At 48.8% G+C, this 15315-nt stretch overlaps 1 protein-coding gene across 2 annotated transcripts in view; it reads left to right on the top strand.

Moving 5' to 3' along the window:
• Positions 1-15315, top strand: part of DENND2D (DENN domain containing 2D) — a 528923-nt gene that overhangs the window by 163917 nt on the left and 349691 nt on the right. The gene's annotated exons all lie outside the window — the stretch shown is intronic.

Below are 15315 nucleotides of genomic sequence, written 5' to 3'. Positions count from 1 at the left end.
GCCGACCTCCTAATGAAAAGGAAAAAAGAACGAGTGGGAATGCATAGGAAGCAATTTGTGAGCGAGTAGTTGTAAGTATGTGAAAATAGCACGCCAAGGGCTCTCGGGAATTAAAAAATGTTATATGCATGGAACTACTTTTTTGTGATGTTTACATCCACAAAATATTGTGGGCTGATGCCAACGATGACTGATAACCATTTTAGTCAATTCTTGATGCTAGCTGAACCACAGTAGTCAATGGCTGAAAGAGGCTGTGCAAAAACTCATTTCTGTAAATGTATCTGTGTGTATGTCTGTGTTTATGTTAAGACAGTAGCTCTTTCAGACCGCTAAAGAGGTCTATAGACAGAACCAAAAAAGTTACATAAGAAGGACTTTGATTTTCATAGTTTTCCAAGCTTAGAGCTATTTTCCAGGGTTTGGTTGATTATCCTCTGCCAAGTATAAGGTCAGTGCTGAAGTGCTATTTGAAATTTCTTTTTGCGTTTCTTGCAAACATTTTGTTGGCTATTGAGCCACGTAGAAACACCAATCGTTTATCCATGGACTGTTCTTTTTTTTTTTAAGGTTTGTATTATTATTAGTACAACATAGAAACCCGCATACAGCTGGTAGCACAAATTGCAGAATTAATTATAGAAGAAGCAAGGCCTCACATCATTTCCCCCCATTCTGTGTCCTGCCCTCCTTTGCATATCTTTCCCTGTGGTCTTGTAAGTAGAGTGCATCGCCAGTTTTGTTCTGCGTATTGCTTCGGAATCATGACTTAATCATCGCGAGTTCCTGCACTAAGTAGATTAGTTTTGAGAAGGCCCCGTATAACACTCGAGCGTGACTCAGTAGGTAGTAGTTCAGCATATAAAGTGTTTTGTTCATTACAGTGTATTAAAGCATTGAACCAGTCCTTGAACTTGGGGGATTGCCCTTTACTCAAACAGCACGCGATCAATCTCTTCTCTTATAGCAGTACCAAACCCGTGTCTATCTTCAATACAGAGGATGTACCTCCCATACCCATCTCAGTACAGCCACCTTCTGATCCAGAGGAACTATATGATCAGTCATCCCAGACAGGCCTGTCAGAACCTCCTTCCACTAACAGCGCACCTAAGGGCAGGACCAGGAAAGATACAGGAAACCTGCTGAACGCAAGAAAAACTTGAATAGTGCCAGAGGCATATAATATGGTTATTCTATTATTTTATAGTGAATAATGTGTAATCTGCTATGTGAGTCCACCAAGCCTGTTTGTGTGCAGCCAAACTTCCACATTACTTCAGTGATTGTGAGCCCCATCTCCTCCTCCCATAGGGAACGTGCATCCCTTCCAGTGACTGGAATCTTCTCCATCGCTGCATGGTAAAGGGTTGAAATTAGTCATTTTTAGGGGCGAGCCTGCAAGCGCATGCGCTAGCTCAAGTGTCTCACTTTCAAAACTCTGTTGTGTTCAGTAAAGGGCTTTGAGCCCGCCAGTCACCTACCCTTTGTTACCTTGCGTTGCATTCTGCTTTATAGCATTGTAATGCAGGCCTGGCATCATTTCCGTTCTTCTGTGTGGAGCAGGGACCAAATACTGATTGATTCAACTTAATCAGTGCCCATCCTCTGCTCCCTACATGACTGGGGTATTATTTTGTCCTATTTACCTTTTAGTGCCTTGCAAACAGAAGGTGTGGCACTGTCAAAAATGTGCAGTGTTTTAGTTTTTATAGCTAACTTTCTTTTATTTTGCCAAGTCATCGTTTCTCACTTTCTCATGTTTTCTTTTGTTTTTGCTCATGGGTGCCATTCTCAAAAGATGATGATTATCTTCTTCTGAATATTGTAAAGCAACATTGTTTCTTTGTTATGTGTAACTCCACCACATTCAAGTCCAATCCATCCATCCACCCCACCCCACTCCAGTCCACGCCACCTCAGTGCAGTCCACCACACTCCAATGCACCCCACTCTAATCCACACCACTCCAGCCCACCCCGCTCCAAACCACCCCAGTCCACCCCACACCAATCCAGCTCACCCCATCCAGCCCAGTCCAATCTACCTTACTCCACTCCAATCCAATACACCTCAACCCAATGCATCCCACCCCAATCCAATTCACCCCATGTCAATCCACCCCAGTCCACCCCACTCCAATCCATCCCACCCCAATCCAGTCCACCCCACTCCAGTCTAGTCCTATCCATCCACCCCACTCCAATCCACCCTGTTCCAAACCACTCCAGTCCACCCAAGTCCAATATACCCCTACTCCAATTCACCCACTGCAGTGCAGCCAACCCCACTACAGCCCACCCCACACGGATGCACTCCACCCCACTCCAATTCACCACACCACACTCTACTCCAATCAACCCCACTATATCCCAATTCAATCCACTCCATCCCAGTTCAGTCTACCCCACTCCAATCCAATCCAATCCATCCCACACCAATCCACCCCACCCCAGTCCATCCACCCCACTCCATTCCACCCCAGTTCACTCTAATCCACACCACTCCAACCCACCCCAATCCAGTGAATCCAATCCACCCCATTCCACTGCAATCCGATTCACCCCAATCCATTCTACCAAACTCAGTCCAATCTACCACGCTCAATCTAATCCACACACTCAGTCCAGTCCACCCACTCAATCCATTCTACCTCACTCCAATCCTCCCCAATCTGATCTACCCAGTCCAATCCACCCAATCCTGTCCATCCCACTCCAGTTCACCTCACTGTAATCCAGTCCACCCCACCCCAATCCAATCCATACTGTCAAGCCCACCCCATCCCAATCCACACCACCCCATTTCAATCCAAACCACCCCACTGTACTCCAGTCTACCCATTCTACCGCAACCCAATCTATCCCACCCCATCCCAGTTCAGTCCACTGCACTCCAATCCAGTCCATCCAGCCTACCCACTCCAGTCCAATCCACCCCATGCCAATCCACCCCAATTCATTCAACCCCATCCCATCCCAGTTCAGTCCACCCCACTCCAGCCCAATCCACCCACCCAACCCACTTCACCACACCTCAGTGTAGTCCACCCTACTCCACTCCACACCAGTCCAATGCACCCTTCTTCAATTCACCCCATTACAACCCAGTCCAACACACCCCACTCCACCCCACCCACTGTATTCCACCCAACCCCACCCACTCCAATCCAACACACTCTACTCCAGTCCACCCCACTGTATCCCAATCCACCCCAATTCAGTCCACCCCACTCCAATTCAGTCCATCCAGCTGACCCCACTCCAATCCAGTCCATCCAGCTGACCCCACTCCAATCCACCCCACTCCAGTCCACCCAATCCACCCCATTTCAGTCCAACCAACCCCACTCCAATCCAGTGAATCCAGTCCACCCCACTCCTGTCCAGTCTAACCCACGCCAGTCCAATCTAACCTATCCCACTCCAATCCAGCCCACCTCCTCCATTTCAATCCACCCCACACCAATCCACTCCACTCTACTCGAATCCAATCCACTCCAACCCACTCCACCCTATTCCATCCCACTCCACTCTACGACACTCCCTGCCACTGAGCCATTAAACTCAACCCCCCTCTACTCAACTCTGCAACACTCAACTCCGCCTACTCCCCTCTATAGTACTCCAGCATATCCACTCTACTCCCCCACTCCACACCACTAACTTTTAGGCATGCTAGACAGCAGCTACACTGGTTTACAACATGGCAAAACACATTGCCCAAGCCAATAGTTGTTGTATAGGCGATGTTTGTTGAAAGGTAGTGGTTAGTAGCATTTCCAGTGCAGTACAGGGCATTTGCTCCTAGGGAAACTTCAGAGTGAATTCTCTAAGTGAACTCCTGAGACTATAATATAAGAAAGTATTTACTGGTGTTCATGGGTCCCGTATTTTGTATACTTCCAAGGAGAGGAAAAGAGTATTCTTATATAGTGCCCCCCAGCTCATTATTCCTTTGTGCATCAATTGCTTTAGCCTCATGTGGGGCTAGTATTTGTGGGTGGTTAGAGAATGGCAGTGATGGACGCATAATAATTATAGTTCAAGCGTTACCTCCATGCACTTTTTAACAGTATGTTACATTCAGTGGTTGGTTCCCTTTACTGTGAACTCTTGTGTCTGTTCCTCCTTTCAGAAAAAACAGGGGTAATAGTATAGAGAAAGAAGGAGTGAAAGTCGATGGTTTAGCTGTAACAGCTATAATAATAGTTTAAGAATCAGGGGCCATGTTGCTAGCTGTGAAAATATCTGTTAAGTGTAACTTAATGTATGCATCATGAAAGGACATAGCTACAGGAAACAGCTTCACTGATTCTTGTTTTTCCTACATTTTGATTGACATTTATAATGTAACCTTCAAATCTGTACAAAATGTAGTCAACATGATAAAGTAGCAAGAGATCATAATATTGGACATATGCTATATAAATACCAATCATGCTTGTGTGATATGACAATGAACAAATGAGACCAGATCAGCTTGAAATCTACTGTCGCAAGCATTGACCCCAGTCTATCTTTTTCTCAGCTGTTGTAATTATACACTCTTTGGCTACTTCATAGAGGATTCCAGCTCACCTGAATTAGGTTCATGTAAATTTACTTTTCCCTAAGGTAGCCAAAGACACAACTATTAAAAGGTGAATCATTTGAGTCTTAGAAATGTAAATCACTTACATTATATTGCTCCTTTTCTGATGTTGTAGACGCTATAGAGCCAGAGCTAGAACTGGTATGTCCGGTACCCTTCTTTTATATTGTTTGGGTGTCTGACCATATAGTCATCAGTAGAGAACACCTTTGCACTGGACATATCTTTCACTAAAGTTTGAAAGCCCAAGACCTTGTCATGATACACATGCTCCAGGATTAAAGATCCTTGTAAGGGAATAGGGAACTTTTGCCTGCTTTTTCAAATTCTATAAACGTTTAGTCTTTTTGTCCTTTCTTTGTGGGTTGGGGGGTATTTTAGGCACCAACAAACATACGTCTTATGTCAAAAAGTCTAGGAATGTGAATGTCGGGAGTGACATTAGTCAAAACCCACAGGTACTGCCTTTAGAGTCTGAAAGCTCTCTACCCATGTAATTGTTTTTGCTACAAACTAATAACATGAGCAATGAAGAACTGCCAGAATTAAACTATGCATATTTTCCAGTGATCAAAGAGAAGTGAGGTGAAGAGACATCTTTTCAGTCAGACTCCTGTAAGCTACGAGTTGTTCCTAACAACATAGGTGGTCATTATAACATTGTAGGTGAGTGATAGTGGCAAAAATACCGCCAACAGGCTGGCGGTAATTATCGCCAAATTATGACCATGGCAGTGAGAACTCCCATAGCCAGCCAATGTACTACACCATCCACCAGGGCGTAAACACCACTCACCACGGCAGTAGCCATCAACAGCCAGGCGGAAGACAAGGTACCGCCCACGATATCATGACCTTGCAATCCGCCACGATTTCCGGGGCGGAACCAATGCCATCAAAAGCCTGGCAGACACACTGCACAGAAGACCAAAGATTCACCATCAGAGATAGAGGGAAGAACAACGCCGCCATGGAACCAGAACTGCAAGTCTTCCTGATGCGCTTCTACGTCATGCTCTACCTGGAACACCAACGCCGACGAAGACTACAACAGTGAGTAAAGCCACCTAGCACACAACGGAGGGAGGGAGGGAGGAAAGGAGAGTGACACACACACCATACACACAGCCAGTTGCAGACGTAAACCAATGGCACACGACACACAGCATAATAATACAAGGACTAGAGTTCGGAAGTACTGAAAATGTATTAGCAAGGCAAAAGCCACCACATGAACCAGATATGTACAATTGTCTACAAAGGGCCAATGCCCAGTCCAAAGTACTAAGGGCTCACATGGTCACATGGCCACAGGGCACAGTCCAAGGCCCAACTCATTTCCTGATGACATCCTCACAGAACTGTGCAAAGGCATCATTATTGGAGTGGGCAGGCACCTCAGGGGGAAGGGGGCACCTCGGACGAAGTCAGGAACTTGCCCACTGGTTCTGGAGGGGGCTCCATGCCCATTTCCCAATGCTGGGGAGTGCAAGGTCACAGTCACTGAGGTGGGGAACTCGCCCACTGGTTCTGGAGTGGGCTCCATGCCAATTTCTCTTTGCTGGGGAGTGCAAGGTCAAAGTCTCTGAGGTGGGGGACTCGCCAACTGGTTCTGGAGGGGGCTCCATGCCCATTTCTCTTTGCTGGGGAGTGAAAGGTCACAGTCTCGGAGGTGGGGGACTTGCCCACTGCTTCTGGAGGGGGCTCCTTGTACAGCAGTCCCTAGAGAGTGGTGTACATGTCTGCGGCTGGAGGTAAGGGCTGCACCTTCTCAGCTGGAGGTGAGGGCTCCATGACCACTGGTGGTGGTGGTACCCTGCCAGCCTCTGCTGGAGGCGAGGGCTGCTGTGTCTCAGCTGTGGAAGGTGCCTCCTGGGCAGCTTCCGTTGGAGGCGAGGGCTGCTTTGTCTCATCTGTGGAAGGTGCCTCCTGGGCAGCTTCCATTGGCGGCGAGGGCTGCTGTGTCACAGCTGTGGAAGGTGCCTCCCGGGCATCCTCCATTGGAGGCAAAGGCTGCTGTGTCGCAGCTGGAGGTGAGGGCTTCACTTTCATGGCAGGAGGTGAGGGCTTCTTCCCTGTCCTGGCTGTTGGAGTGGGATCCTTCCCCTTCCTGGCTGGTGGAGTGAAATCCTTCCCCTTCCTGGCTGTTGGAGTGGGATCCTTCACTGTCTTGTCACCACGACTAGGAGGTGCTGCCACTGTCCCCGTACACTGTTTGGCTGAGGTGCTGGGCTGGGTCCTTAGGACCCTGCTCTAACGGGCAGGACGGGGGGGGGAGAGGGAAGAGGCCAAGTTGATCAAGGAAACATTTCTTAGGGACAGTGGGGCAGGATAAGGGAGGAGGGATGAGAGTGGAGGTTGAGGGAGTGGTTGTACATCTGCTGGACTTGGGTGCAGGTGCATGGGGAGTGTGCTGATGTGAAGTGGATGGCTGTTGGGTGTCTGAGTGCCTACATTTGTGGCCTTTAGAAGGGGGGGACAGAGAGGGTGGGAGAGGACACACAGGACGCATGGATGGATGTTGTGGAGGTGTCTGCAAGTGAGGTGTTTGTGCTGCTTGGTGTGGTGATGCTGGTGATGGATGTTGAAGCAGTGCATGCAGGTGTGAGTGTGGATGTGACTGTGAGGGAGGTGGAGGAGGAAGAGGAGGGGAAGACAATGGAGGCAGTGGATGTGGTTGTGTGCAACTGTCTTGTGTTTGCTTGAGTGCTTGTGGGCTGAAGTGTGGTGCCTGTGTTTGACTGTGCCACTCTTGTGTGTTGTCTTGTGTGCACGCTCGTTTGTATGTGTGCATGGGATGGGTTGCGGGTGAGGAGACTGGGAAGTGGTAGTCAGAGGGGGGATGGTAGGACCGGGGAAAATGGCTGCGATAAGTGAGGAGGCCAGAGCCTAAATCGATCTCTGTTGGGCTGCCAGTCCACCGTGGATGCCCTCCAGGAATACATTACATTGCTGAATCTGGGATGCCAGCCCCTGAATGGCATTCACAATGGTTGACTGCCCTACAGAGATGGATCTCAGGAGGTCAATACCCTCCTCACTCAGGGCAGGAGGGCTCACTGGGGCAGGGCCTGAGGTACCTGGGGCAAACAAGATGCCCACCCTCCTGGGTGAGCGGGCACGAGCAACTCGCTGAGATGTTACTGGTAGGTCGGTGTTGGTACGGGGGTGATGGCTGTACCTGCAGCTGCAGTGGTCACAGAGGTGTCTGCCACCACCAGGGAGCTTCCATCAGAGGGGGTATCTGAGTCAGTGTTGTCACCTCCTGTCTCCACCAACGGGCTCCACTCCATCCTAATGGATCCCTCGGTGGTGGTGGACTCTGCCTCCTGGGTCCACTGGGATGCAGCTCCCTCGGTTGCCCCTGCTCCTCTGCCAGATGATGCTAATGCACACATGGACAGGGAAAAAGGGGGGGAGAGTGAGAAAGGGAACACTGGGTCAGTTACTGCATCAACATGACAGTTGGCATACACAGCACCGTCACACACAGGGATCAGCATTGAGCAGTATGCATTGCACTGCCATTGATTTGGGTAGATACCACAGCAAGATGAGAACCAAACATTTCCAACTGCACACCTCCAGGGACCCACAAAGCCCTGACTGACATGGAATGCAAACAAGCTAGGTTACCTGCATTTGCCATACACCCATTACCCTTGAGCTCGATCACGCTGCAATGTCTGGCCTGGCATTAAGGAGCACCCACTAACTCACACACAGCTCCCGGATCCCATGCCACCTACCAATTATTGTAGTAATGCCCACTGTTCTCACCACCTTGTGGCTGCTGTTATGCCCTCAAGCTTCCATCCAGCTCTGGGTAGGCCACCACCAGTATGCCGGCCATCAGGGGTCTCGGGTTCGGATGGGCACCCTTTCCTCGTTGGGAGGCCATCCCCAGCGGGGCCTCTGCAGTTTTCCCTGCTCAGCGTCGCAGGTCCTCCCATCGCTTCCTGCAGTGGGTGCTCCACCTGCTGTAGACCCCAAGGGTCTGCACGTCCTTGGTGATGGCACGCCATAATCCCTTCTTTTGATGGGCGCTGACCTGCAGAGAGTAGGACACCATTACACATACAATCCAGCCTGTCACACATATGGCCCACCAATCCTGTTTCCATCACCATTGGCACAAACATCGTCCGGTGCCCACCATGTACACTACCACCAGACATCCCCCTGCGATGACACGATGCTTGCACACACATCCCCATGCATCCTTTCCATATGCATCACACTCAGGGTGTACTCACCTGTTGGTGTGGAGGCCCATACAGAAGTCCATACTGGGGTAGGACCACAAACACCAGTCGCTCCAACCCCTCTGGAGGGAAGGCATGGGCCCTTTCACCGGTCACACGGGCCATGGTAGGTTCCAGACACAGGTCACAGCAGCACACGCAGTGTAGGTATCGTCCAGTGGAAAGTCAGGGAACAAGTGAGTATTTGGATAGAAAATGGCGGTCACGTCCGCGGTGGTGTACACCGTCATCGCCAGCGCTGATCCCCATTGAGCACTGTACTCTATAGAGGCTCATATTAGCCATTGAGGAATTGAACGCCCAACATAGGCGGAGTTACCTCCCTTCCACCTGTCCCAAGATACAGGACAGGCCGGTCGCCATTTCATGGTGGTGGACAATGATCAGATAAACCATAAATGCACCGTTGCCTAAAATAGCACATACATTGCCATTCCCACTGTCCCATCACATTGATGCTGTATGCACACTGAGATGGTGGTTCCATTGTTCAAATAGTGACAGCCTACTCACTCACGTGTCCCTTAGATACCTACTGCTGCGGATGAATAGGAGGAGGAGACAAACCCCAGTGTACAGACCCCTTGTGGACTTGGCTGCACTGGAGGACAAGTACATTATACTCACCTACAGACTGAACAGGACCACAATCACAGAGCTGTGTGCCCAATTGGAACCTCACCTAATATCAGCCATCCATCATCCCACTGGGATCCCCCCTCTTGTGCAAGTGCTTTCTGTGCTCCATTTCCTCGCAACTGGTTCTTTCCAAGTGACAGTGGGCTTAGCAGCAGGAATGTCACAGCCAATGTTTTCAATCATGCTGGCAAGGGTTCTGTCTGCTCTGGTGAAGCACATGTGCAGCTACATTATTTTCCCCCAGGTGAAAGATTTGGCCACTGTTAAGGCAGGATTCTATGCAATGGGGCATATTCCCAATATTATTGGGGTGATTGACTGTACACATATTGCGTTCGCCCCCCCCCGCCAGAATGGACAGGTGTTCAGGAATCGGAAGAGTTTCCACTCACTGAATGTGCAAATGGTGTGCCTGGCGGGCCAGTACATCTCCCACGTCACTGCCAAGTATCCTGGGTAGGTGCATGACGCCTTTGTTCTGAGGAATAGCAGCATCCAAAATGTGATGGCCCAACTACAGAGGCACAGGGTGTGGCTAATAGGTGAGCCAGAGTCCCCACCCACTGTATGTCAATGCATGCCTTCAGGTGTTATCCCCATAGGGTTGTGTAAGGCTAAAGTTTGTCCCTCACTATTTGCAGGTGACTCTAGCTACCCAAACCTATCATGGCTCCTGACCCCTGTGAGGAATGCTAGGACAGGGGCTGAGAACCGTTATAAAGAGGGACATGGGCAAACCAGAAGAATAATTGAAAGGACCTTCGGCCTCCTGAAGGCCAGGTTCTAGGAGCTTCCATCTGACAGGTGGAGCCCTGTGCTACTCAGGTCTGCCAGATAGTAGTGGCATGCTGCATGTTGCACAACCTGGCCCTCAGATGACCTGTCCCTTTTCTGCAGCAGGAGGAGGCTGGAGATGCCCCTGTGGCAGCAGTGGACCCTGAGGACAGTGAGGATGAGGAGGCAGAGGATAAGAATGTGGACAACAGAACATCAGTTATACGTCAATACTTCCAATGACACACAGGTGAGACAGTGGAACTGATCATTGCTCTGAATATTGATTTCATCTGTGTGACTGTGGCATTCGCTTCCTTTGCATCTAAACTTAATGTCACCTTTGGCTTGTCATTTAACATATGTTGGTGATATGACAACAGTGTCCTGATGTGATTACTACATACAGTTACAGGTCATATGATATCACAGTGTCCATATCATTTGCACCATATGTGACTGTTCCCCTAAATGCACATTTTCAACACATAAAATACTATCAGTCAAGTTGTGTTCAAGGGTGTTTATTGTGATGCTATAAAATTGAGGGTAAAGAGCAATGGAATGGGGTGATGGTAGAGGAAAGTCTAGGGTATTGTTCCAATCTGTTTGTAGCACAGCTGCAGTATCCAAGGGGCCATAGGAAGGGGAGCAAAGGCAGTTCAAAGTGGACAAGGTGACAGGGTGGGACACAAGGGGGACAATCAGGAGAGTCTCATTTCCTGACCTTTGCAAATGTCTTTGGCTTCTGTCTGGATTGCAGGGAACATTTGCGGGGTTGTTCATATTCAGCAGGGGGAGGAGTGCTGGTGGCCTGTGGGTCCTGTGGCGAGGCCTACTGCCCACTAGCTGCAGCGGAGGTGGTGGGCTGGTCAATGAACTGGCTAGCGGTAGCGGCTGCTGGTGTGCTGTCGATTTCCTCATGATGTTGGCCATGTCTGCCAGCACCCCTGCTATGAAGATAATGGTGGCGTTGAGAGTCCTCTCTGATCTCCTGATGGTGTTCCTCCTGCAGCCGCTTGTTCTCCTGCATGTTGTCAAAGTTCTGGCCCATCGTGTCCTGGGATTGTTGGTAGGTACCTAGGATCTTGGTGAGTGCCTCCTGGAGAGTCGGTTACCTGGGCCTGTCCTCCCACTGTCCCCAACTCCCTGATTGTCTTGGGTGTGAGGTGTGGACTAGTGTCCATGTACAGGTGGGCACACTGCTGATTGATGTGTCCTGGGGACAGAGGAGTGGGGACAATGGGTGGGTGCTGTGGTGTAGGATGCTGATGGGGAGGCTCTGTGGCTGACTGGGAGTGGGCTGGGGTGACCGACTGTCCAGTGGTCCCTGATGGGCCAGGTTGTTGATCCAGATCCTGAAGTCCAGAGTTACTGTCATCACTGGAGGCATCTTCTGTTGGGGGACTGGTTTGACGTGGCACCTTCTCTCTGCTGACATTGGCTGGGGCACCTGCGGGGATGTAACTGCTGTATTATGCTTCATGCCTGTGACATATTGTACATTACTATCTTCCCCTCTATCGTTGCTGTTGTCCTGCCACCTTGGTTTGTGTATGTTGATGTTTTGTGGGATTCTTAGTTCCCCTATGCTGTGCATGCTTTGGTGATGGGTGTCCATGCAGGGCTGGGAGGGCTGACCAGGCATTGTCATAGCATGCAGGGCTAGGCATTGGGGTTAGTCATATGTGTAGGTGCAGTGTGTGGGATGGAGTGGAGTGATGGGAGTGAGGGGGAGGGGGTGTGATGGCATGCATGCATGGGGGTTTGACAAGTAATAAATCTTGACTCACCAGTGTCCAGTCCTCCGGCAACTCCAATGAGTCCCTCAGGATGTAGTAATGCCAAGACTTGCTCCTCCCATGCTGTGAGCTGTGGGGGAGGAGGTGGGGATCTACCGCCAGTCCTCTGTATGGCGAGCCGGTGCTTTACTGCTATGGAACTTACCTTCCCCGTAGGTCATTCCACCTCTTCCTGATGTCGTCCGTTGTTCTTGGATGCTGTCCCACGACGTTCACCCTGTCCACGATTCTCTGCCATAGCTCCATCTTCCTTGCAACAGATATTTGCTCTACCTGTGCTCCAAACAGCAGTGGCTCTACCCTGACTATTTCCTCCGCCATGACCTTCAACTCCTTATCTGTGAAACGGGGGTGCCTTTGCGGGGACATGGGTGTTGTTTGGTGTGTGTAATTGGGTGGGTGTTGGGTACTGTGGTTGGGTAGGCATAGTGGGGTGTGTTAGGGATTGTTGTGTGTATGTGTTGTGTGTGTGTCTAGTTGTCGCAGTGGTTGTGGTGTCAGTCTGGTGGCAATGATTTGACTTTGTAAAGGGTTGTGTGTGATGTCAGTGTGTGTTTTATAGTGCTGGGGGTGGGTGGGTATGGTGTGTGCATGAGTGTCAGGTGTGTGTTTTTAGTATTGGCCAGTATTGTGCAGTTTAGTATTTGGGTGTCCATTCTGAGCGCACCGGTGTGTAGCACCAATGGTTTACCGCCATTGAATGTCCGCTGTGGTGATTTGTGGGTCATGATGTAGTGGGTGTTGTTTTGTTGGTGTAACGGTATGGGTGTTGGTACCGCCACTTTAGCACTGGCCTTTAGGCCCGCGGATTTGTGTGTGTGGCAGTATTCTGTCGGATTCGTGTGTGTGTATGTTATAATATGGATAACGGATATTCGCCACTTCGGCGGTATGTTGCCGGCCCTCACCGTGGCGGAAAGCAGTATTTACCGCCAGTTTCATAATGAGGGCCATAGTCTTTTGCCCTTCGCTGCTACTGCATTGTTCTCCAGATGTGCACAGGGCTTTCCACCATGGTTCACTTTAATGCATCAAGCAATTTAGCATTCATTAAATATTGGTGTGAAGTTCCACATATGTGTTCTTATATGTGAGCTTACTCCCAAGTAGCAGTGATTGATATTGAAATAGGAGGATACTCATTGGTGGCATGTTTTTGCAGTCCTGGCAGTGGACATATCCTCATTCAGGATGTGCGCACTCAACATCCCTCATGGGTTATTATTAGGAAAGCTCTTCTGCATTTACTCAGAATCTGCTGATGTCCTTGACATTCCTGAGGGATTTTTTCCTGCCCCTATTAGGAGGTTCAGACATCTGACTTCAGGCTTTCGACCTTCATTCAGCAGACAGAGCAGCTGGTGAATCTGAGACCTCCACTGAGTGATGTCTTCCGGGCACCCTTCCAGCATTTTGTTCAAGATCTCCCTTTTGTGATCATTCTTGTACCTTACCATCAAACATTTTCCGCAATCTAAGTTCCCTTTTGGGTTCCCCTACAGAAATCTCCTTAGGTCACCCAGGAATTCTAACCCTGCCCCAACTCAGCAAGTCATATTCTCATAAATTTCCCTTATCCTGGGCTTGCTTCAGATGCCTGCGCTCCATATATTTGAAGTTGGTCATCGATGTCTTCTTCGAGCAGCTGACATTCATGTTGAAGCTAGCCACCACATTGAATCCGGCAGCCTTCATGGGACTGGTGACTTCTGCTCTAGCAATGATGGCCTTGATTCATGCATCTACTACAACTGCCTGGGCTCCTGAGGATGTTCCACCTGGTGTATACTAGTTGCAAGGCTTATCTACAAGTAATTCTTAGTGCAAAAGCTGGTTACTTACCACCTCACCCCTTTAGTCTTGGTTTTGGGCACACATCACACCTGTACAACAAGGGCCCTGGTGATCTGTTCATAAACACAATTCTGGACATGACAACATATTTGAACAAAGGAGTGGTAAGTCGCACAACGCTGGGATTTTCCACTTCCTCATGAATGATTCCATGGTCTTTCTGTGTTTAAAGGAAGCCTTCCAGTCCACTGTTAAGAAACTGAGGTTTGACTTCTTCATGAGATAGAGACTCAGAAGGGTCCTCCTTTCAGGGTTGTGGTGGTTTTACTTCCAATTTTTCAAGGTGAAGGGGAAAAACAGATAGCTCATAGTGGAAAATAAACCTACATCTCCTAATGTTCACTAGTTCCTACACAAGAAGGCACTCTAAATTGTCAACATGGGCCAATCCTGGTGGTTTTTCCATCTTTGATATGGCCATGAACCTTAAAATTTAAGGAATTCTCTCCTCATCTTCTTATCTGATGTCCTTGCAGGATGTTCTTCTGTTTATTATGGGTGGCAGACTATTACAGACCACAAAAATGGTGGTAGCAATAATATGGAAAATGTTTTAATCATCTTCTACGCTGACACCGTGGCTGGGGTAAATTGCTCCTTGCATCAGCAGTAGCCGATGGTAGCAATAACCAGGAGAACATCAAAAGCTGGCTCAAACAAGGACCCAACTCCCTTTTGTGACATTTCCTGAGATCCATCAGAGAGAATTGGGCCCATGGTCTCAACGGCTTGCCAGGATCCATATTCAGAACTAATGTTGAGTGTTGGTCAAACATTCTTACTTCATTATATAAACAGTGCTTTCCAAGTGCCCAAGTCCCACATTCCTGGATAGTATCCATTTTTCATCCCATCCATAAAAATGTTCAAACATTAACCGGATAAACTATTGATTAATTGCGCTGTTAGATGTGGAAGCAAAAACCTATGGTAAACTCATCTTGCATGAACTAGAAGGATGGGCATCAGAAGAAAATATAATCCCTTTCTAGTAAACAGGCTGCTGGCAAAAATCATCTACCATTGACAACACGGCCACACTTTCTTAACTTGCTTATTGCTCTCCCTTGACTTCCAGTCCTCCTCTTTTTGCTTTCTTCATAGATTACTCTGATGCATTAGATACAGTGGACCGTAGTATACTGTGGCCCAAGATTGCACAATGGGGTGTCCATGGCCTCCCCATTTTAAAAGCAATCATTTCTCTTTATTCTAACACAATGGTGCGATCAGGCAACAAAACAGAAACACTGTAGCATCACAAATACCAACAGCAAAAGATCTTAAACAAGACTGTGTTTTCACCCCTATTTTATTCAATTCCTACACTGCAGACCTTGGCAAAACAATAACAAAAACTAGTCTGTACCACCCAAGATTGGCTCCCA

This window comes from Pleurodeles waltl, chromosome 6 (assembly GCF_031143425.1).
Source record: "Pleurodeles waltl isolate 20211129_DDA chromosome 6, aPleWal1.hap1.20221129, whole genome shotgun sequence".
Taxonomy (NCBI): domain Eukaryota; kingdom Metazoa; phylum Chordata; class Amphibia; order Caudata; family Salamandridae; genus Pleurodeles; species Pleurodeles waltl.
The sequence above is the reverse complement of the archived record's forward strand: the minus strand, read 5'-3'. Positions and strand labels throughout refer to the sequence as shown.